This window comes from Columba livia, chromosome 7, assembly GCF_036013475.1.
Source record: "Columba livia isolate bColLiv1 breed racing homer chromosome 7, bColLiv1.pat.W.v2, whole genome shotgun sequence".
NCBI lineage: Eukaryota > Metazoa > Chordata > Aves > Columbiformes > Columbidae > Columba > Columba livia.
The window spans coordinates 33,128,447-33,153,594 of NC_088608.1; the positions used below are offsets into that span (position 1 = coordinate 33,128,447).

Here is a 25,148-nt window from a genome sequence, read left to right on the forward strand (position 1 = left end):
TATATAAAGGGAATTGATGTGGGCTGCTTTATCCTGGGTAAGTAAAAAGGGTTAGGAAGCTGTGTGTTCTTATTTTATACATAGATATATATATATAAATATATATATTTATAAAATTTTTCCCCTGGGGATAGTTTGAATGATAATTGTAGTGTAATGTAGGAGACTGTTTCCAGGTTTAAGGTGAGTTTTTTGCTCCCAAGATGGGAACACCTGACAGGTCAGTGAGTGGTGAAGCACAAGACCTGTGTCAGAAAGTCAGTCAAGAGGAGAGTGTCAGGCTAATCAGTGATAACTATGAGAGCCAAGAGAGTCTGGTTTTCCTTGGACAAAAAATGTCTGCACTGGGCTGGCTTAGTGATAGAGTGATGTGCTGAATAGCAGGAGCCTGGATAGCTACCCAGCTAATGTACAAAACTGGCAGCAGCAGCAAAACTTGAAGAGATGTTTTAAACCAGGTAAATTTTAGAGGCTCCTGGTTCAGATATAAGGTGGTGAGAGTTGCATGTAAGTTTCTAAGCCTGATTACCTGAATTTGAACACTATTTCTACAATTGCCAACATATAGATGTGAATTCACTTGATAATTTGATACAGCCCTCAGCCATGAACTGCTGTTCAGTGGACATGAATAAAAGGACATATTGACCATACTGTATGCGTGCAGGGACTTGTCTAGATAAATGCTTTCCAGTTACATGATGCTGGAAAACTGGTAGGCTTTGTGTAGTGTATTGGTGAGTGTTCCTCCCGTCCTTGTTTGTTTCAAGCTCGGCAATATTCAGGAGCTATGTATACCTGTGCTGTGCCTAGCACACTGAGCCTGGTCTTGGTAAGGGATGAATCATAAACGACAAAAAAATATGGGGGGGGGGGGGGCAAGCAATAACAAAGTAGGGCTCATAAACATTTGAGTTTCAAGCATTATGGTTGCTCAGAGCCAAGTTATTTCTTTTGTCCCATTGAAAGCAAATGTCTGACCAGTGTTTGACCCTCTTCTCTGTTCTTCAATGTCATTCATTTGCATCTTTACCTCTTGTCACTTCATCTCTGGGTGATAAGAAAGCTTTTTTCTTTATTTTTCAGATAGGAGAATCATAAGGCAATTAGACTTGCTCAGGGTCCCACCTGAGCTAGGGCTGGACCACTCTTTGGTGTGTTATTTTTCTGCATTTGTGCTCAGATTTCTTTTTTTTAAATCCAGTGGTTGTGTTTGGCTTTTTTGAACTCAAAATCATCTGTGGCTGAGAAAAATGCCTTCCAGTGTCTCTAGTTTTAAGTGAAAGGTAACCACACGTTCCTCTTTCTGTACATAACTTCTCCTGCTCCTCCTTCCCCAGGCTGCTCACATCTGCTCTCTTTGCCTACCCTAGTGCACCTGGCAAGGCCACTCAGCTCAATGTGTCACTCCTCACCTGCCTGGGTGTTTTTTCCCCTGCCCGGTCATGCTGCAGCCTGTATCCAGCACCTTGACTGGCCTCTGCAGACTCTTACACTGACCATCTCTGCTCTGCAGCTGCCCTGGTAGTGAAGGCAGTAAGGGCTGTTTCTGACTGCAGCAAGTTGTCCAAAAGAAATAACTTTCATGTCAAATTCCTGACAGAAATTCAGGTTTATACTCCAGCTGCATGACTGTACAAGAATCATACAGATGTGTAGTCAGCTCAGGGACTCACCTGGCTGCAGTGCAGGTGCTTGGCTTCTTTTCTTGCCCAGCGAACTGCCCTGGTTTAAGCTTGTCTGCCCCTTTTTCCCCTCTCTCGGTTACCCTCGAGCGCTGCTTTGCAATGGGTGTGGATCTATTGGAAAACATAGCAAGCCAAACCTTTGGAAATGTTTTTTCCAGGGGCTGTGCCCTACCTGCTCCACCCAGCCAGCATATCACGGCAGGCTCGCTGCTGCAGGGCAGAGCTGCCGAGGGAAGGTGGTAACAAAGGGCAGGACATGAGGGGGCCTGGGGTCTAACAGCCTTGATGGTGGAGGATGTGTCTGAGGTCATGCAGCCCCTTTTCCTTTAAAACTTGTAAGTGGGATCTGTTAAGTACAAGTGGAGGTAGTGATGGGAGTCATTCTGATTTCTTTTATTTTTTTAATGAAAACTAAGAAGTTCACCTGCAGAAATTGTCTGTATTTCTCCTTTCTCTGCTGAAAATATAGGAGGGGAGGACTAGTGAAGATTTTGGCAACAGAGGAACCACATAAATAAAGCTGCTGAGTCAAGGGAGGACTCAAGCTGTTTGTGCTGTAGGCAGATCTATACTGCCTTGGGAAGGCTGTGACACAAATCCCACCGGAGTGGTTTCCAGGACCAGAAAAGGTGGATCCCTTTAGCTGTCAATTAGAGACACTGCAGGACCTGGAAATAGGGTCGTTTGCTGGTTCATTAACATAGAGACTAGGGGAGGGAGGAGAAGGAGTTTGTATTCACACTGACCCACTAAAGGCAGAAAGATGCCCAAACAGGTGCCCAAATGTTGCTGAGAGTCCTCTAGCACTGCTTGCTGTAACACACCTGGTTGCTTTGTTAGATACTAGTACTTGCTGGCACCAAGCCTTGGGATAGAGGGGAAAAGCAAAATGTCAGGTTTGCGTGATGAAACCAGAGTAAGAAATCCAACAAAAGCTTTTTGTTACCATTCAGCAAAAAATGTCCACACCTCACCCCACACTTCTGTTTTGTGAGGGCTGTTTTTGCATTCCTTTGTTCATGGACAAATCTCATTGCTCTGCTAACTGTAGGCTTGCCAGAGATAAACTCATTTTCCCTTTTCCCTGTCATTCCTCTTTGCCCTTGGTTGTCCCTTTGCTGGGAAGTGCAGGGCTCACACCCGCACATCTGTCTGCCATCCCTTTCACTTCATTGACAGAATCCTCCACCGCTTTTTATTAAAGATGGGAAGTGTTTTGCAGGCTGGAGGTGACTCTAGGTCTGCTTGTCTCAAGCTTTCTAGTGACTCATCTGTCTGCAACTGATACAATGTCATCTGATATATAAATATATATATATGTTCCTTTTTTTTTTTCCTAACTGCAGACAGTATTATGTGCTGAGGTATTGAAAGGCTGATTTCTATTTTGACTGTTGTCATGTTGGCTTGCAAAGCATAAGGTATGTGTCACTTTTGGGGGTTAACTGTTCTCATTCAGCAATTTTATTAATAGCTTCTAGGCTCATGAATGAAAAAAAAAATGCAGTTTGAAAATGTGACTTGTTGAAGTTGGAAGGAGTAGGAGGGAACTTTTTCTTTTCTGGTCTGCTGTGGATTTCAAAGACTTTCCCCAGAAATAGACACAGACAGACTTTCATTCTGCCTGGATGGAGCCACAGTGAATTACAGCAGATCTGACTCTGGCCACATTATGTTGGAGAATATATTGATACTTATGAATGAAACCTGTTACATACTAACATGTTAAATATACACTCATGATATCTTTGAGCTGTGTAGTAGTATCTTAGAGACTTAGAATTTATAAATTAAAAAGCACACTGTATTCAGTTCATTAAAGTGATAAAGGTAATTTATAAATTAACGCACAAGATAAATCAACTTAAAAGGATAGTCTAAGACAACTGAAAATATTGCTCTGGCCACTGATCATTACATCTAACCTAAAAAGTAAATTATAACAAATATGCCATTTCTTTTAAAAGCATCTGTTTCTTTTTATTTTAACTGTATTTATTTCCATGTCCTAACCCCTCTGTGATTTATTTGCTTTATGAATAAAACTAACCTGCTGAGTTAGTAATGGAACGGCTTTTACAAAAAGGCCCACAGGTTCAGGAATTGTGCGGCTTTCAGATGAATACTTTATTGTGCCACTCAAGGTGGCCACATCTCTTGTCTTTGATTGCCGATTCAGGCTGTTTTCCACCAAGCAGAACATCTCTTCAGAAATTATGAGCTTGGAAGGGAAAAGAGCTGAACAGAACTTTCTTTTATCGCATAAATAACCCCAGAGTTGCAGCTGAGGGGGAGATGTGCTTGAAGGCAAAGAGCTTGGGCTGAGGGATAAAATTTCATCTCTGCTTCACAGTTCCTGATCCAGCGCAATGAGAGCTTGCCTCTGATCCAGTGGGCTGCAAACGACGCCTGTAATCTTTGGTCCCTAAGCGCCTCAACCAGGATATTAATAATTCTGTATGTCAGGACCAGAGGAAATGAATTAATTAATTGAGGAGCTCAGATTGTACATTAATGAAGCTGTGGGAACAGGCAGGCGAGATGGCCTGAGCCACTCACTTAACAACAGATACCAGAGGATAAACAAAGCATGAGAAAATAGGGAAACAGCTGAAATCTCAGAGAGAAAGAGGAACCCCCCTGAGATCCTTGCAGTTTTAATGGTGTTGCATTCCTCCCCAAAACAGAAGTCCCTGAGGCTGAAGTAACAGGAGAAAGCTGAGTTGGGCTCTGGCAGTCTAAGGCAAAGAGGTGGAGGGGCCAGGTTGTCCCTCTGGAATTTTTATCGGCTCCAGCTGCTTTTCTGCAGGCTGATTCACCTCTGTCTCTAAGGAAACATGGGTAGGAGATGCAATCTGAAGGGGCTTGCAATATGCCCTCAGGGCACTGGAGGTATAAACAGAAGAATTTGAGATTAATTACCTGTGCTGTTTAGGTTGGCTTTCCCCTCTCCTTCCTTTACTGACCTGTAACAGAACTTGTATTGAGGTGATTCATCCCCCCACATTCTTAGTTACTATGGAATACTTTACAAACTGCATGTATACATGACATAACCAGCCACATGTATGTGTACTGAAATGGTTATCAAGGGGTCATTGGGGGCCTAGTATGGTGTTTTCTTAACTGTGTTTTCATTTATATTAGTGAATTGACAGTAATTACAAGGACAAAAAAAACCCCAATGTCTGTGACTTGTGATGATCTTTTGTTAAAGAGAAGCCCCTGTAAACATGGTCTCTGAATATATGAAATGGAAAAGGGGTTATTTCTCCAAGTGACTTTTAAAATTCATTTCACTCATGTGCAGCTAAGAGATACAATGAAAACACCTTGTTTCTTTGCAAATACAACTATTAGCAATATATATTTGATAGAAGGTTCCACATTTGTGAAGAACTTAAGAACATCTCTAGGTGTTGTTAAACAGCCCATACAAAAGCAGAGAGAAATTATCAGAGTCCAGAATAGGGCTCTCAAGTTCTTGACTCAGTGTATTCATCAGATTTCTTGGTCCCGAATACATCCTTGGTCTGTACAGCCTCCATAGCCTTGTAGTTAAATATATATGATTTCCTGAGTCAAAGGAAAATCTACTTATGAATTATGGCAAAGCAACACCCAGCTCGTTCTCACAGGGCTGTGTCTCCCCACAAGAAAACAGGGGTGGTATTAAGGAACACTATTGGGAAAGCAGAGGACTGTAAAAGGCTCAATGGGTGCACATGGCACTGTAACTGCTCTCAGCCCGGGGGTTTTCCCCTGTAGGGGAATTTGGAATAACAGGTGGGAAGAGCAGTATTTTGTCTGTATGTTTAGCTTCTGTTAATGGTTACCCAAAGCAAACTTGCACTTGCTCAATGGGATGCTGTCCTGTCATCCACTTCTATTGGATGGCAGGTAACCTTTTATGCTTGGGTGGTGGAGGCAGTTGCCCGAGTGCCTATACTGATAAATGCAGATGCAAATCCCTTTGGCATTTCTCAGATCCTACCACGTTGATTAGGCTAGACCTTCTAGGAGGCCCTAAGGCTCAGAGAATTTACATGCTGTAAAACTAATTCCCCCTGCTTGCTGAGATCCCCATACTTGCTGAGTATGTGAAAGTACTCACTTTAATTAAAAAAAAAAAAAGGCAGCTACTGTGTTTTGCATCACACAGCATACATATAAGTCTTGCAAAGGTGGTGTTGCTCCATCTGGATCAGAGTTGACTTGCACCCTGAGAGCTCCACCATGCTTCTTCTCTGGTAGCTTCAATGTTTGCAATGACCAAGAGCCTAGCTGGAGCCTGGTGTGGGACCACGAGGTAGGCCTGTCAGCAGGATGAAGTTGCGAGGGCATCTTGCTCTAGTGAGGAAGAGAGACCACCAGTGTGAGGTGAATCACATAATTATGCCAGCTGATGTTGCAGAATTTCAGCATTCATCCAGTAACAGCCATATCTTCAGTCCATGACAAGTCTCATCCACAATCATAGATGACCCCAAGGTAAATTCACCAGGTAAGGGCCACCTCTCCTCCCACCAGTGATTAGGTGGCCTTTTTACAGCAATTGGAGAAATGGCCTTTGGTCTTTCAGTTATAAGGACCAATAAGCGCCTTTGGACAGAGTGCAATTTGAGTCCTGGTTTAAAGTGAAGGAGCAGGCAGCCAGAGAGAAGAATGGGGACCCTGTTGCTGCTCACCTGTGCCTAGACCACATGCTACTGCTCTGCAAATGATGGCTCAAGTCATGGGTTGCAATCTAAAAACTTTTTGTCAACAGCACTAGGGAGCTAAATTTAATTTCTGCCTGTCCCAGCACTTCTGAAGGAGCAGAGCTGCAGAATCCTATGCTGCAGCATGTTGGGTTTGTGTTATTTATATTTTCTTATATTAGAAAAATTAATAGATTAAAGCATGAGGGGAAAAAAAATGTGGCGAAGAGTGTCAGTTAAACAAACATGTAAATTCATGGTAAGCCCTATGAAGAACTCACACACAGAATCACAGAATCAAATGTGCTGGCTTTCAGTCTCAGTTGCAATTAGCCTGTGTGCTGCTTTACTAGGTACTTCCAACCCATGGAAATAAAATATATCAGGCTAGATATAACAGCTGCTCATGTGTTACAAGGATTCATCCTTTTGGAAAAAATACATCTATTTAATAGTTCTGAACAGAGAGGCTTGTATTAATTGCCATGTTTCACTTGTTTGGTAGGATTCTGTAGCTCCTTCAGGTCAAATCTGGGATCAAGTGAAGTGTGAGCACTTCTGTAGATGTGCATTTGTGAAGGAAATTGCAGTGCTACTAATTTGTGGTTAATCCTGACTCCTCCTTGAGTGTGAGGTCTTTACAGGAGGGTAGGAGGTAAAGCTGGTTCACCATAAGTGTGAAAAGAAGTCTAAAAACTGAATTTTTAAGGGGAGGGTTTAAATGGGGGGGACGGGGGGAGTTTGTTTGTTTCCTGTTTGGTTTCTATCTTTGAGAAATATCTACTTTTCTGTTTTTAATGCACTTTCTCACATATTTCCTCTGGAGATTTCAAAATCTGAGATGTTTATAGACTGAAATAGTCTGATTTTATTGGTCCTCTAAGAGCTCCATGTATGGCTCAGCCTTAGAGTCAACTGATGTTATTCTCCATGGTTTAAACAAAGCTGTTAAACAAATTAAACCTCTAAGGATGAAACCCCCCAAAGATCATTTATCAGACATTTGGCAGAATAAGTAGCAGGTCTGATAATGCTTCTGATGGTCCGAATCAAAGATCTATAATCATTTTTCTGTAGTAAATGTGGGTAAATTTGGATCTATTCCTCCTAGCAACCAATAATTTGACATAAATTACACAGCAACAGCTTAGCAGGGTTTGGAGGATGGTGGGGTTTTTTTCTTTGCCCTGAAGATGAACTTCATTTGTGGTGTGGCTGCCAAATCCATTTCATTGTAAAGAAATTTGCTTTCTAAACTAGATAGCCCTAGGGATTGAAATTGTGTGGAAACAAAGCCAAATCCAATTGCCTGGCTATCTGGATGTACGTTAACAAACAGTATCATTCTTTGCATCTTATATTTACTAAGCTCTTTATTGGCTTCAGGCTGCATTCCTGGAAGTCTGTCAAGCTGCTAAAGCGTGTGGAGCCTGTTGGAGAGCTATGGGGGAGCCTCACACCTTAATGGGCGGCTGTGTTACTGGCTGAGAGGTAGACATGGCTTTTTTGCAGGGACTTGTCTTGTATCCCCTGGAGAATTTCTCTTTGCAGGCTGGTGCAGGGGGGAAATCCCATCTGCTGTCTTCCCTCCTCCCAGCTGTTGTGGGTGGGTGCTTGTAATGTGGTCCTGAGGCTTTGCTGGCTGCTGGTGGGGCTTGCAGTTGGTTTTCCCTCTTCTTTTTGTGCTAATATGGATGTTTATTGGAAATCTAGCCTTGAGTAAATCTCAGAGCAACAACAAAATGCATCCAAGGTGTAGCGCTGGGCAATTTTGACCTTTCTCTAGAAACATAGTTATGAACTAAACCTTTTTTTTCTTCAGTATAGCAATTGAGAATGCTTTTTTACTTGGAGGGTAGGAGAATGGGTTTATCTGCTGGCTTTGAACCTTTGGGATCCTAACTCCAAGGTGTCTGTAGGTGCCACTCCAGTATAAATACTTTAGCAAGTGCTGTTTGACCCTACGCTTTGGCTTTAGATCACAGCAGAAGAATATGTGGCCTTTGAAAATCCTCCTCCTCCAGCCTGTCCACTATTGCTGTGGAATTACAACCTAACCATACTGGAAAGGGTAAGTATAGTGCTTAAACTCACAAAAAAAATACAGTCCAAAATGGGAAAAAAGTTCTCTTAGCCAATCGGAAGGTGGACTAAAGAATGAGTCATGTCTGATGCATTTAAAAATATATGGCCTGTTCCTGTAATGTAAAACATTGCTACAGCTCACTGTTCTAATACAGTGGAAATTCCATATTTATTTCTCATGAAGCCTATCTGTTATGTTATCCAACTGAGTTACTTAGAAACAGCAGTCACTCCAGTGTTTTAACAGGGGACTATAACTAAACTCTCCTTTGTGATTTCAGTGTAGGCTTGTCTTGACAATCCATGAAGATGATGTAACCAGAAAACAGCCCATTAATCTCATCTGAAACTTTAAATTCCAAGGTGCAATAAATCAAGTTTAAATTACTTTCCACTGGAAAAAAGTAAAAGGGCTTTATGAAAAACTTTCATTTTCAGTGAGGGGTTCTTTTGCTGCATATTATTTTATAGTTCTTCAAGCAACAGCTTGTTATGCTAACAAGTTAGCACAACAACAGCTAGAAACGGCTAGTTATGTCATAGCAGGAGGGCACTGTTAAATTTTATTTCTGCATCCTTGTAAAATAGTTTAAAAGAGACATAAGCTGCTGGGGGTGGGGGGAGGGGGGGAAAGACAATTTCAATGTCATACTCTTGGGTGGGGGGAATACAGAATTTACTTCTTTATGGCCTGTGAGCAAGGCTGATTGGAGTAGTGCAGAATTACCAGAATCAGCTGGAGATGTTGGGTATGAGCCTGTGAGCTCACTTTCATGTTCTGGCACCTCTAAAGCGCTAGAAATACAAAACTATCTGGGTGTTTGTAAGCTATGTTTTTTTAAAGCAAGTCTCCAGCATTGAGCCTTCCCCTGTTCTTTAATACATAATATTTGAAAATGCTGAGAGTATGTGAAAGGATATAGCAGAGCTGTGTGAAAATGCAGTTTTCTATGCCCTTGGATATAGATGCTGGAGAATGTAATACATACAAATGCACGTGCATGTGTTTGAATATACATACGATTACAGTAAATAAGCACTTGCAGTAAAGTCTGGTGCTCATCTGATGACTCTGCAGAAGTTGTTGACTGTGTCTCCCTGTTGATACATGTGTGTTCCCCCAAACCTTCCCCTTGTTTGCCCAGTTACCCCAAATGATGACATGCATTGATCTGAAGAGACAGATCTCAGCTAAGAGGAGGTTGGGGGGAAGGTCTGAAAAGCTGGGACTCTGCAAAATCACCAGTGCTCTGACGTTTAACAACATTTCCTTACATTTTTCAGTACCTGCCAGCTCCTGCCTGCTGTAGGATGCAGAGGCTCTAGGGTTGCTAATGGCTGTGCCAGACCCGTTGGGCTCCGCAGAGCCCCCAGTCAGTCACATCAGCCCTTCGAGGCTTTGTGAGAGAAACGGGAGGCCCTGCAAGGGGAGTCAGAGAAGGGAGGAAAAATGCATTTATGTCCTCGTTGTGCCGTCTTTGATATATTTTAATGCGGAATTCATGGCACGAATGACATGGAAGCAAGACTTGGAGGACTGGAGTAGATATCTTGGCTTTGGTGGGTCCTTAGTAATTTAGGCTTTTTTTTACTTTTTTTTTTAAATCCCCCAAACTGTATTGAGAAGCTAGAGCCACATTTCAGTATTTCAGTTCCTTTTTCTCATGTAGTCCCTACTTGGAATGATGACCTGAGACAAGGAAGGACAGAAAGGGAGGAAAGAATTCAGTAAAGCTGAGCAGGGTCACTTTGTCTGGAGCTGTTAGGCAACAGCACTGTACCAGCAAAACCGAGAAGACACCCGGGTGCCATCAGAGGAGGGTGGGGGCTGGATCAGTAACCTTTTCCCCCAGGTCAGCTCTAACCAGTGCAGCATGTCCCTAGTGGAAGGGGAAGGAAGCCTTCCCACATAAGTGTCTTGTCTGGGATGTACAAAGCTACTTGGTGGCCTTTCAATGCCTGAATTTTTTTGTTGTCATGTTCCTTCTGCACTTATGATGTCAAAAGTATTTTGCTGGAAATTATGGCAACATCACATTCCTTTGCTGTTAAAACAAAGAAAAGGAACAGAAAGGCTGCAAAAGAAACATGTATGTTCAAGTACAACCATTTACATCAGTGCTCATGTTCCTCCCTTAGGTCAAGAATGTGTTCTTGAATAATCAGTCACAAGTGATTGGGCCTGTTAGTGGTGGCTCAGGTAGAAAAGCAAGATATTTCCCTCCCACAGAGAAGTCATAACAGAGGCTCACTGGCCTGGGTGATGGAGGAGGTGAAGATGTATGAGCAAAGGGTCCCTTTTGGCCTTAGCAAAATATACAAATCCACAAACTTCCTCTGACTTGAACAAAGCTCTCCCTGAACTGAGGAGGAGCTGAAGCATGCAAAAGCTGGCTGCAGTAGCTTTTGTAGTATGTAGATTCAGTAAGAAATAGCATGAAAGGAAAATGGTTTCTGGCCTAAATATGACCTGGGCTTACAGAGCTCTCCAGCATGGGAACAGTTCAGCTGACCAGCAGACCAGATTTGCTGTCTACCTTACCAGGTGATGTCTCTAATTAAAGCTATGCCAGTGTGCTCCTGCTCCCAAGGAGTATTTTTAGAGAGCTCAAGAAGCGCAATAGGTTTGCCAGTGTGTGTCCTTTTAAGCTAACTAAAGGCATATGTGAAGGCATGCCTCCCTTAACAAAATATTTAGTGAAAGGATCCGCTTCTAAAATCAGCAGAGGAATTCTCTCAGGAAGTCTAGATTTCCCCAATAAGAAACTTTCCTCCTTTTCTGGATTTAGGACAATCACCTTTTGTCATCTCCTTCCCTCTGATGGCACTGTCACTTTTTTCTTTCTTTTTTCTTGTTTTTTCTAATAGCAAGCACCCAGGACAGGCAAACAGTTTTTTTTTTTTTGCTTTTCTTATGAGCGCTTATCAGGGCTGGGAACTTTTCTATTAAGGTGCCTTCCCATCTAATTTCCATTTTTCCCCTCCTAAACTCTTCCCTGCTTTATTAGCTATACCGTATTTCACACTGCACATTTTACAGGGCTGGCTAACCAGCTTGTGTTTGCAGATGCAGTTTCTGATTTTGATCCCTGTAGGCTTCCTGTCTGAAGTTAGGACACCTAGAAATTGTTTCCTTTGTGTTTCTCTAAAGGCCGGTCCTTCTCTAGCAGATGAGACATCTCCCTCCATCACCATTCTTGCAACAAGAAGAGGACAAACAGGACAGCGCAGTCAGGTCACACGTAAGTGGTCTTGCAGCATCAGCAGACGTGAGACTCGACGAGTCAGCCTTGAGTCATAAACATCCAGCACCAGAGTCTGGCTAAAGAGGCCTCTCTAACTGGTCTCTGGGTGGGAGGAACTTGCACAGCCTTGAGTAACTACCCAGACTCTTAGAAACCCACCAAATCTGAGCTCAAAACCATGTCCTGGAATAAAGGTTGGATTCTATGTTCCAACTGTATGGTCAGGGGAAGCATCAGTTTCAGGTAAAGGAACATAGTTTATTCCCTTGAGCATTATTATTAAGTCTAGGGTATGTGCAGAAAGATGTGCAGGCATTTTGATATCAGTTTCAGGCTGCTGGAGGGATTTTGTCTCTTCAGGATCTTCTCTGAACGCTGTTAGGCTTTTGGGACTCTGGGGCCATTGCAGCCTCACATTGAATGGGAAACAACAACAGGGAGCGTGATGAATGAACACAGATTCTCTCAGACTCTGAATTTATGAAAGACGGCATATTTTTCCTTAATTATAAGCACTTCTCCTGAATCTCCTGACAACAACCCAGCAAATAGCCCACAAACTCAAAAGTAGTATCGACTGTTTTCCCAGGGCAAGGGAAAAGCAATGTTTACCCATATACTTTCATTTCCAGGATTAAATATGACAGGAGAAGGATTTCATACTTTTCTCTCTTTGTCATCAAGTGCCAATTGGTTATGAGCTTAAGAAACTCAGAATCATGGTTTTTGGAAGGGTGCTTTGGAGATCTAGTCCAAACACCCTGCTCAAAGAGGGTTGGCTACAGCAGATCATCTATGACTGCTTCCAGTCAGGTTTTGAGTATCTTTGTTGGGTTTTTATTTTTTATGTGGGAATGTATTTTATTAAACTGTAGTGGAAAAAAAACCTGGAAAAGACTACCTTTGTGAAACACTGGAGAGCACGGCTTCTTGCCATTGGGCCTGTACTTGGCCTCTGCAGGTACGTTTTAAACCCTCAGTTTCAGCATTTTGTCAGAAAGTTGTTTCTGTATTACAGGAAGAAGAGAGCACTATTATCAATTAATGCGACTTTATGCTACCCACAAGCATAGAGCTGCAAAGCCCAGCACTGAATGGGGAATAGTCCTGGAGAAAGCGTAGATCTGTATCGGAGTTCCCTGTGAGGGTCTGTGCTGGGGAGGATTTGCTTTTGGTCTTGTAGGGCAGAGCTCTTGCTGCACAAGGACCTGCTGGTGAATGATACTGGGCCAGATGTCTCTGGAGGAAATAAGAAATAGCTGGTAATGGTGGTTTTTTCCTTTTCACTCTGCTTTTTCCTTTTATTTCTTTTGTTTTCCCAGTAACCTTGGCACAGCTCTAGATAAGAGCAGTCAGAGGCACCAAGCTCCCAGGCGAGACTCTTGGTGAGAGTGCCCACCTTGGCATAGGTGAACAGAACTGCTGCAAAGCCCCAGCTTCTCACATGAGGTGTGGTGCTGGGATGCTAGGTCCTTGACATATTGTAAACCAAGTAAGCTGTTTGGGTCACTGTCTGTCTTGCTCCAATGAGAAAAATCTATGGAAGTCTGGCATAGTGGAAAATTACTGAGGGTAAACAAGGATGTCAAAAGGAACAGAAACCTCTTCTGATGTATGGCCAGGAAACCTCAAGGTTTGCAGGAAGCTGTGTTGGTGACTCAGGGGGTGGTATTCTTCCCTTTGAGTCAGTCCTGAATCCATGCCTGGGTATGACCACATCTGAAATATGGCCCCTCTGACAGCACAGTGCCCATGAACACTGTGCTGGAGGGCTGGCTTGTTGTTAGATTTTCCTTGGAAAACTCCCATCCAGGAAGAGTTCAGGCTTGACCAACTTAGCTGATGAAAGCTGGCAGAATCACAGCAAAGGCTTTGTAGCTTTGCTTGAGCAAGGAAGAGGAATTCAGAGATGTTAGATCAGGTCCTTGGTTAGTGAAAATCAGTATAACTCTGGGTGATTTGCAACTGCAAACAATCAGTCTAACATTATTAATAGTGCATATCTGCTGATTAAATGGGAGGAGAGAAGAACTGAAGACCTGCTGCTTGCTGTAGTTACAAAAAGGTCACCATTATTTCTAGAAACCAAGTAAAACGCATTATGAACACTGAAGCAAAAATAAGCAGAATATTGATAACAGTCACTGAATGAGTTTCAGGTTGCTCTTTCCTGCCAATGTTGAAGCACTTTGCTTCATGCAAAGGGAAGTTAACTGGAAGCAGGTCTCCCATCTTCACTGAAGCCAGTCATCCTACAACAGCCTGGTCTGACATCTGTGCAAAGTTGGTTTGCTGCAATATTGTGGGCAGGATGTAGGATGGCAAATCACTCCATTTGGCACAAATTCACACCCTGGCTGGAAGAACCTCATAGGAATGATTGGCTCAGAGATGTGAATACCTTCTCATACCCAGGCATGATACCTACAGGTCTAGATTCAGTTTTGATGACTGAAATATGTACAGAGGTTTGTGCTGCTACTCCTCTGTAGCAGTTGCTGTTCAGGTAGAGCATTTCTGTCTGTAGACTGGTCTACAAAGTGTGTTGCAGGGAGCAGAAGATTCTTTAGTTGGAGAACTTGAATGTTTGGGAAGAACAACAAATGATGGAGAATGAGCCCTGTCATTCAGTAAGGCTTCAATGTTTCCTTATGAACAAAGAACCAATTAAAGAAGGCAGCTGATGTGGGAACATGAGAGTAATAAGGTTTAAGGAAACACATTTAATACTAATTTTCCATCACTTGATACTGGAATGATAAAATGGCAAACAGCTGAGAAGTTATTTTCCATAAAAGTTAATACACTGAAAATAATGGGGCTTTCTACTGATTAATGCTTTATAAATGTGTTGATGCAGATGTAGTCCAATGGATGTCAGTGGTGTGGAAAGTAAATTTTGTTGAAGTATTTTCCTCGATTATATTGAGACTGTAGAACCCATAAGAAATTCTGGAGCTGTAACAGCACTTAAACCTGTCCTATTCCACATTAACTAGAGACTTATTAGGCTCCTAAAATACAGGGGCTTATGCAATTTTCAGGTCATGTAGCTGTGGCTCATACAACACTGTTGAACTTGGTAGTATTACCTTTTGGTAATGCTTGACAAGACTTTGGTCAGATATGAATATCTATTCATGTGGACTTGCATAGATGTGAGTGGGAGGAAGGAGAGGGAAACAGAAGGTGAATCAGCACTGCCCCTAGATTATATTTTTCCTGTTTTCCTATTTTACTTTGGGTTAATTGGGTGTTTCTGGTTGTATCCCTCCCCAGAGATGTTACAGTATCTATAACCCCATGCTCTGGGACTTGGGAAGCTGTCTGAATAGAGGTGACTCTCGCCTGTACAGTCAAAGTCACTTATTCACACCTGAGGAGAGCCTACAATATCAGTCTGCACCAGGCCACTCTATGAACACCTCAGAGCTGATGCTCCACAGCTGAGGAACGGGTGCATCTTCTGTCGAGTCCTGCTCTGAGCACAGAGGGGACACTCCAGCACTGAAGTGCAGCAAAGTAGCTTCACAGATTCAGTGTCATTTAATTTCCAAACCCACAGTGACAGGTGTGAGACTGGTCAGAGCTGGTTCAGTTACACAAATGTGGTAGCATGCTGAAATGGATAATAGTTTGCTCTTTTTCTACTGACAGCTTTTGACAGAAACCATTTCTCTGAGCCCCAGATCCACCCATGAACATTATGAGCTCAGAAACAAGGCCTGCAGCCAAACCATTCTTGGTATTAGTTTTGCAAAAGCAAACAAAAAACAAGTGATGAGGTCTGTCCAGCTGTTTTTAACCCATTTCTAATTATAGAATGTCTTCCCAATACAATCAATTCCTCCTGTTGCCCTGGTGGGATCACTTAGAATGGTCATCAGGAGCTGATGGTTTTGGCTGAGCCAAATAACCTGTATTTCTCTGTAACAAAGCAATGCTTGTATGGCAGGATGGTTTCTAGTTACATGCTGTCCCATAGCAGTGCACTCAGGTGCTGAAGCTTGTTCCTTAGTCCCATCACTGTGTCAGCTGCCTTTGCTAAACCAGTAAGAAGGGACTGAATAGCACATGAGAGGGAGAAGGAGCCTTGCTGGGGGACTAGGCAGATAAATAATTGCACTCATATACAAAGAGGGCAGTAGGGCAAGGCAACCATGTGTTGATCTGACTGGCACACTTTGCAGGTAGGTGTCATTGTGCTGCACCAGCGTTGTCATGTTCAGTGACAGGGACATTATGGACAGATGGAAAGCATTGTCTTTAAGTTGGTGTCCACAGCTTCCCTGTGAGTCAGTGCAGAGGCAGCCAGAAAATCCGAGTTACAGTATTTTGGGAATCTGGGTAATTATGGTGGTAGAAATAGTAGGAGGGGAAAATTCTGCAGAGGGGAGAGAATGACAGATTTAAAGAGCTTGCTGATGGTGATTTTTGCTAATAATTGTCTACAGTTACTATATATTTTCATTTAATCTAGTTAAAATACAGAAAGAAAACAATCAACAAAACAACAAACCTCAAACAGGAAAAAAACATCATTCAGATACTTTCATGGATTGCATGAATGTTTTTTGGCTAGAAGTTTCTGGTTTCCTAGCACTGACAAAATAAAAAGCAAGCTTGATATCAAGCATACTTTTGAGTTTGTCCTTTTATGCCCCACAAAAGAAAAATAGATTTGAAGAAGAATTTCTGACCAGGTCTGGTTTTATGCTAATAACCTCTGTAGCAGACAGAGGTGGCTATTTCTGTTGCTCACCCTTAAAATCAAGCTTCTGAGCAGGATCTTGCTTTTGTGGACACTGTTGACCTGATCCTTGTAACTTGTTTGAGCAGAACAGCCAATTCCACTATATGTAATTTGCAGAAATGTGTGTAGTTTGTGTTGTGTGTGAATTTTATTTTCTTAAAACATCCTTTTTTCCTTAGTGATTATGCTATGAGCATTTAAAAGGGTAAACAGTGCCAGTGAAAACCCTTCTAAAATACAATTTCGCATGGTCATTCTGCGGGCAGGACTTGATGACTTATGTGAATCTCTGTTCCTCTCTCCCAGTGGGAGCTCATATATCTTAATGGAGTAACTACCCTTTTATAGCTCTAGGAAAGATGGAGGAAATGAGCTCCATTAAGACTTTTGGTGGATGTAGGACACAAAAATCAGAAGACTGAAGGAAGCTTGGAAGAGTTGAGTAATACATGGTGGTCTCACTGCTGTTCTACATATCTGTAACTGGAAACACTGCAGCAACCTCTGTTTCTTTTCCATGTGTTGGTGCCACCTGACACTGAAATATCCTTGTGTTTGCATTGACATAAAGGAGCCATAGGCTGTTTCTTAAGGATACTATTGCAAGACCTCAGGACACCAAAATGCCTGTAGTCTCTCACTCCTTCCAGTAACATTCTGTAATTTTCAAGGGGTTTGGTCTTTCCTGCTAACAGCCTTATTTTATTAGGTCACTCTCTTGGTTGTGGTGAGTGTGGAATTGATGTGCTGTGGACTAAACACCTTTGCTGTGCTTCTGTGAAACTTGTGGGGAGTGATCTCAGAGTCCTAGCTGCTTTCCAGTCATGTGGAGATAAGTGACATCCATAACCCATTCTCAAAGCACTGTCAAGGGAATGATTTACTGAGTGCAGCTTCTTTCAGGAATGATGACATTTGCACAAAGCATCAGTGAGAAGCTCAAATGGTGAATTTGGGTCCCAGTTTGCTAAGCACAGGGATTCATTGTGCAAGGAGGTGGCTTATGTTGTCAGTGTGTTACAAGGACCAGCAGATGAACCCAGCCAGCCACAGAAGCCCAAACAACAGTGGGAGGATGACTAAGGTGTCTGTAATGAGTAGACACTGCAGCACATGGCCATCCTTTATTGCTGTCAGAGCTGAGGCAGCTGTGGAGATGAAATTGTCATCCCTCCAGCCTTGCCCTGCTTAATGCAAGGCTGGCCTGGAGCAGGGTCTGCCCAAAGGCAGGAGGTGGGGAGAATTCCCTATGAGACAAAGGTCCTCACAATGACTCAGTGCTCAGGTCACTTTTAGGTCATGGTAGGATCAAGGTAGTGTTGCTGTCTTGGCTTTCCCACTCTCCTCTCTAGTTGACTGCAGCACATGGGATGGTTTAATTCCGTACACTCAGAGGAAACTTAAAAGATATATAAAAACCTCTTGAATTGCCTAGGTAAGCTGAGAACATATTTTAATAGCAGGTGTCAAGTGGGAGCTGTTTGAGAGGAATTGCTAAGTGTAGGTACTTTGTAGGCATTACAGAGAAGCTTGTCCTGATGGAAGCTATTTTCAGAAAATAGCTTCAACTCCTGTGGTGGTCAGCCTAGCTCTTCAGGGTTATCCTCTTTTCTATCAACAGCATGTCTGGCCTCTGCCTGCCATTTATTCACTGTGTGTCAACGTAACTCTTATTTCAAAAAGAAGAAACTTTCTCCCTTCCTTCCCCAAGCACGTCCCCAAAGAGAAGTTAAGGAAGTTATTCTTTCTTTAATATGAGACATCTGGTCTCTGGGATCTACAGCAAAGGCAAAGAAACCATGAAAAACATTGGGTGGAAAAAAAATCTCAGCTTTTATTATCATGTCCCACAGAAATGCCTCCCATAGAGCTGCAGGAGGAAAGTAAGAGTAGAGCTGAAAAACAGCACACAGACCAGCAATTCATTCCCTTCACTTTCCTTTTGCTTTACATTGTGCATTGCATCCCTTCCAGAATATCACTTGCTTAGCTGAGGTGGAACACCAGCTTTCATCTGCTGCTCAGGATCCTTCAGTGACAATCCACACAACTTTGTTATCATATCTGTAGTTGATTAGAAATGCTCTGGCCAATACAGGTGGGGTTTTTTTGGTCAGACAATCTGACTTTTTTAAAAAGTACATATTGCTTTTTTAATGAAAAGATTGTGAACTGTGGAAAAATATCCATGGAAAAGTTTTACCTTTAAGATGATCACTCAAGAAATCCAGAAATGCTTCTGGTTTTTGCCTCAAACCACAGTGTTTTGATCTGGAAATGGTGTGCTAATTCCTGGGAGCTCTAGCACAGGTGTCTTATAGCACTGAGCTTCCTCAGCTGCACAGCATTTCCCAGGATGCCTTCCCATCATGTTTTGTTGGTAGGGTGTTGATGTACCATGGGAGACACTTGGCCTATAGAAGTTGATGGAAAATGCTGCTCATCAGCCAAAGCAGAGGTTCTGCACTGCAGAACTTTCCCTGAGTGCAATGATTTTTAGTTCAAGATGAAGTAGTCAAGTTTATGGATTTCTGTCCCAAAGTTTAAATTGTCACTAGGCATATTGTTGAAAACACAGGGAAGTGATTAAGGCACGTCATGAGATTTTGCTTTCTGCTGGTTTCCTGCAGTATTTATTCCACAGCTCAGATATGCAGCAATGGAATCAGTGTTACAAGAATAAAGGGAAGAACATGACTCTGTTACCTTTTGAATCCCTGCATCATGAGCTGGCTTGGCGTTCATCCTGACTCAACCTAAATTAGACCAGCCTGAGGACTGGTTTAAATTTGTACCAAGGGTGGCTGGAGACTGACTCCAGCACTTAAACCAGACTCATACACTCAAGTCAGGTGTGAGGCCACTGACTGTCACAAAGGTTTTTTTTCTGTTCTAACAGGGAAACACAACCAGCCCTCCTGGATGAGAGTTATTGCCCATTAAAATAAGTCTGGCTTCAGCTGATTGTCAAAGAAAGAATGAGTTTGTCTTGAAATGTTGCATGTCTTGGTGTTTGAAGGGCTGTGAGTTGGTCCACTGATCTCAGTTGTGAATTGTGCATAGTTGAAAAACCTCATCTGGGCTCCTTCTGGAAAACCAGAGGATTAAATCAGATATGAACTTAAATATAGCAAAGTCAAGTCTGAACAGAGGTCTGAACTTCATGTCCAAATCCAGACAAATTAAAATGAGGATGAGAACAGGTCTGCATGGCTTAGATCAATTGCTGATAGATAATAATGCAGGAATCCATACTTTATTAATTTCAGGAGGTAGCAGTGTGGATATTCAGCATGATGTCAGCAGAAATAAGTAAACTTCTGGTGCAGAGATTTTCTGCTGGACTTCATGGACCAAGATTAACCTCTGAGGGCCAGAAAGCTTTAAGATTTTACTGGCGCAGCTGAGCAATCTGAGCAGACAGAGCACTGGCAGTACAACAGTCAAGACATGATTGCTTGTCAAGGTGAAAGACAAGTTATTACGGGAATCAGAAGCCATGGAAAAGGTTGGGTTTGTACTATATTATTACAACTTATGCCCTGCAAAAAGCAACAGTTATGATTCAGACCTCCAGCTCTTTCCAATAGTTACCATAACTCAGGCTGAGGTAGGCTGTTGGAGGAAGGAATGATAACCCCACGGAGTTTTTGGGTGGAGTCATGTGGACTAATGACTTGTGTTTATTAATACTTTCCACTTGCACAGCCATTCCAGATATTCTTTGAAGATTACTGGCTGTCTACTAGACCCTGTAGAGTGACCTTCAAGACACCATCCTTCACTTACACATCTGTTGAAAAAAGAAATGCTGAGGACAGGGAGGGGCTCCTTCCTCAGAAATGTTTGGGATCCACTCAGCTGTAACACTGGCAAACAGTGAACACCAAGAAGGATGTGTTTGCCCTCAGTTAAGAACACAGTAATGGGAGGGATGATGAGGAACAGTGTAAGAACTTAGGGGCTGGCTGCTGACGGTTCACCCATTTTTGAGCTAGGCAATCACTCTGAATTTCAAAACTTCTCAGATAGTCAGGATATCCAACAAAATATTTATGTAGGTGGATCAGAAGTAACTTGGGGCCATTCTCATCATAGCTATTTGGTGGATCTCCATTGACTATAATGCAATTCTTGGCATTGAGTAACAGAAATCAGAAAACCTTGCTTACAACCAAAACCTGAAATGGAAAGACTTGCCTGTCCAGATGAATGACACACTTTTCATCATGCAACCAGGAGAGGGCAGAAATAGGCACAAAAGCTCTGCTACCTATAATATTTTGGTCATGGCTGTCACCAATGGTAAGATGGTACCTCTTCTCTGATGGTTGGTGCAGGCCCATGGCTTTCATCAGATGGGATCAGAGCTCTCTGAGCCTCCTGTCCAGAGTGGGCCTGTGGATAACTTCTTCCTACTGAGGTTCTTTTCTTTGTGATTTCAATTGAAAAGGGACTGTGATTCACTGTTGCTTCAAGTTCTGAGAGACTCTCTGCTGATTCCAGCATCTGAAGAAAGAGACAGGGCACACCCTGCTCGAGGAGGTCCCACAGTGCAGAGACAGGGCAGTGTGACCACTGCTTCCCTCTCCATGGCACTTCACTGAAAGCATAAACTTTACGTTTTCTTAGAAACTCCTAGAGAAGTGGCTTGCGTGTGGTGAGAGTTCCCCTCATGAGCAAACTGTGCTACCCCATAGGATAACAAAGAAGATTAGAAGAAACAATGGGTGTTTTCCTATGTGGTGTTTTTGGAATTTTTTTATTTTTTCTTCCACACTTCCAGTACAGATACTAGTCTGGACCAAAGCCAGGCTTTTTCTTCTGCTTTTTAACTGCCCCCATCCCATGAATTGGGAGCTGCTTAAGCCATAGACAGGATCCACTCAGGCATCAGTGGCTCACCATATGGGTCCTACTCTGATCACAAATGTTATTTGCAGTTGTTCCTGGACTGCTGTAATGGAAAGATTTGGACATGACCAATGCGGTGCTCTTCATATGCGACTATGTAATATTTCCACACAGTAGTTGGTGCCTTTCCATTTAAATGGGAAAGACAGAGAGCAGGGGGACCAGGATTGTGGCAACAAGGAAATGCCCAAAGCGAAATGTTTCTGGTAAGTATGACTCATGAGAGTCAAAATACTTCTTCTTAACCACTGGCCAGCTGAGCAAGAAGAGGAAAAGAAGATAAACAGGATAGAACAACAGAACAGCATCTCTGCAAAGTTTCCAGTCTTCCTGCCCAGTCTCTGAACACTAGTTTCCAAATGTCTTTCCCTCATTTACAGTTCACTGGCAAGGATAGTGGGTGTTTCAATAGAATCATTTCGTATTATATTTTCCATGAAGGTATATTTTATGGGGTTCTTCAGGATTAAAGTAAAATTCAAATAAAATTGAGAATAGTAACAGTTTAGTTGTGTACAAGTCTGCTAATGATATCCTGATTGCCTGTAAGTCTTTAAAAGCATCTGTCCTTCATTTTCTCTGCTAAACTACACATACACATGTATATATGTGTGTATTTATACATACATGAAACACTTAAGAACCAGGGTTTGCAAACCCCCAATTAGACTGACAGTTCATGTAGCTGGTTTCTTGTTTACAAGAGTGGATGTTTCTCAGTGCTTCAGAGTAACATGCAGAAAGCCCTTTGTGAACCAGTTGTTAAGATATTCTGCTTCAGAAAAATCTTTCAGCCTGCAGTAAAGGTCAGCTTCAACCTGAAATATGTATAATAACTTTTCAAGTGCCTCTGATTGATTTAGATAACTCTGTATATAGTTGTCACCCATAATTTCTTTATGTCCCTGCAAAGCTGTCAGGCTCATGATCTTCAGTGGCAGGGACTAGATGTGCGCTGCATGGAAAAAATGAGGCAAGGGCTGGTTCCTCAGATTGGTGGTGATGAGCTGCTTGGAATGGAAGTCTCCAGCATCTTTTCTGTTTGCAGGCAAGCTGGGCTGGGAGCAGTTCACTAAGCCTGGGGGGGTATTCTTTGTACAGAGATACCTGCATAGGAAGAGGAGGCTTATCCTTCTACCTGCAGCTCTATTAGGGTATTTTGTGGAAAATGTACTTTGAGGACAGAAGAAACAGGCTGGCACTATGGTGGACTAAAATACTATCTCTCAACAACAGAGAACAGTATATTTTCTTAAAATAATGCTGCCAAGTGTCTTTCTTAATTAGAAAAATGATTTTGTTTGTTTGCCAGTACTGGCAGTATCAGAAACTGTATTTTATTTTTCTTTCCTTACCCCTCCCCAGGGCTAGAAGAGTATATGACATCTTAGAAACTTGAACGTCAAAAATATAAAGTTTTTTGAACTGTTCCTTGGCACAGGGTGAGTTTCCACTGCACTTTTAGCTTGAGTTTGAACCCTGACTTTAGCCTCTCCACACAGAGAAGCCTCCCTGGGGGTGGTTTAAGCTACAGTGAATTCAGCAGGGGATATGAATAAGAAAAGGATGTTGCATTTCATTTGAGTTCACATCACCCACTCGCTGGTTGTTGTCTATTTCCTTCCCAAACTGCTCCTTACAGGACACATTTTCTATATCTGCATTGCGCACTTACCCATTCACCTCTACCAGTGAAAAACGGGTAGAAATACTTATATTTTTATTTTATTTTGCACTGAAGAAAATCAAATGCCAAGTATACAGGGTCTAGGACAGAAAGCCTTTTTAACTCACAGTTTGGATAAAACAGCAAATCATACTGATAGATGTCATTGTATTGATGACTTTTACTCATGTCTAAAACTCAATGTATAAATTCAAACTCAAACTGAATGGAAGTTAGATTTTTTTTTTTCATTATTTTGTTTGTGGATTTCCCTGATACTCATGTTCTTAGGAAACTTGGAAATTAGTCTTTAAGAAGAAACAGTTATCCGTAGGGATCTGCTTAGCAGAGCTTCAGATTGTAAGTTAATGTAGAAAGTTCATAGCTGTATACTAATTTCTGCATTGTGCTCACAAGGAAAAGCAACGTTGAACGAATGCAGTGCCAGCAGAGATTTCATTCTCTTGTGACATCTTTGAGCAGAGACAGATGCAGCCCAGCACAAAACTAGAAATCAGATGGTACATCTCTTCTCTAGTGTTTCCGATGAGCACTGCAAACAACAGAAACAGACTCTGATCATTTTAATGGCTTTTCATCAGGAAAGAACAGCCTAACAGCATGTCCTGTTTGATGTAACAGCGCAGAAGCTATTTAACTGAGTAATATAGCCTGAGATTTTTTCTAAACTCTCTGATATTAAGCTCCAAAACCTCTGTCAGTCTTCTGCTGACACTGCCCCAGGGCACTTATTTGTTTTGCACCTCTTCCTACCACACAGGATCAAGAGAATTCCTTTGCCGTATCTCTCTGAATACAAACTGGGAATGGATGGATGGATACAGGAGGAAGCCTGGAGCATTCCTGAAGAAAATCAGTGCATATGGATCTGACACCTGCTGATTTTAGGCAACTCAAATTTAGGGTGGGATATCACAGAATCACAGATAACTGTTGACACTCACTGTATGTATTGTACTTTACTGTCTGGCTGAACCATGACCTAAATTAATCCCAGCTGGGACTTTGTCTCACAAAAAAGGGACATGAATAATGATACAGCTCTAGAAGTAGCTAACAGGGGCTGAAGTTTTCTCTGTGAGATATCTACATCCTCACCCTAGAGAGAAGTCAAACTAAGAATGAGGAAATATGGATCATCTGGGTCTGTGTGACTGTCATAGCTGACCTTGGAGCAGGTCCCTTCATTTCATTGTCCCTTAGCTTATTGTCTGAGTTATAGTTTTCCTGATTAATCCATTTATATTTTATTCTCCTAAAGGTGGGATGGTTTTGCCTCTTTATAGTTTCAGTGGTGTGGTGTGGAGGGTTTGTTGTTGTTAGGGGTTTTTTTTGTGGTTTTGTTTATTTGTTTTGCTGTTGGGGGGTGTTTTGTTTTGGTGGGTTTTTTGTTGGTGGTTGTTGTGCTGGGGTTTTTTTGGTTGCTTTGTGGTTTGTTTTTTTTTTCTTTGGATGTAAATGTTATAGTCATATTAAATAACATTTGCACCAACTGTTACTCATTAGTATCTAGTCATACAGTACAGTGCTAATAAAACTTATAAACAGTAACTTTTGCTAGAAAAATTTATAGTGCTCAGTACATTCAAGGAATCATGCAAGGAAACATCAAAATAAACTTTTTCTTTGTAGCTAGTAGAACTTAAAAAAATTATATCTCAAATATAATTTCCTTTTGAAGGAATATTTTGAAGCATCCCATGGAGTGCAACAAGTTACAAACATTTCAATATCTTTGTGGAACTGTGAAGATTAAAATACATAGAGCTTGTTGCTTATTGCCTTGTGGTGATATGAAAGATTTAAAATCACAGCAAAAGCATAATATGGTAAATTAATCCTAAACACCACAGCCCTGAAAATGTTGAAACCATTCTTTGCTGCTGCCTGCAACATTGTGCTTTTGAGCCACCAGGAACCGCTTGTTTACAATCTCAGCGATTTATATTTCCCTTTCGCAAGAGCAAGACATCATATTGTCTCATTCCTGCCTCCGTTCTCTCAGCTGTTGCTATTAACTTACATTGCTCAAGCTCCAGTCCTGTTTGCTTCAGTAATGAAAGTTGCGTAGATGAA

The 25,148-nt window shown here is 42.0% G+C and overlaps 1 long non-coding RNA gene across 2 annotated transcripts in view; it reads left to right on the forward strand.

Moving 5' to 3' along the window:
• Nucleotides 1-24,806, forward strand: part of LOC110358223 (uncharacterized) — a 69,024-nt gene extending 44,218 nt beyond the window's left edge. Inside the window, exons 3-4 of one of the 2 annotated variants that reach the window (XR_002412420.2) lie at nt 22,751-22,827; nt 23,833-24,806. This is a non-coding gene — a long non-coding RNA (uncharacterized LOC110358223). The remainder of the gene's footprint in view (nt 1-22,750; nt 22,828-23,832) is intronic. The other variant, XR_010473742.1, reaches the window with a different exon arrangement.
• The last annotated feature ends 342 nt before the right edge of the window (nt 24,807-25,148 follow it).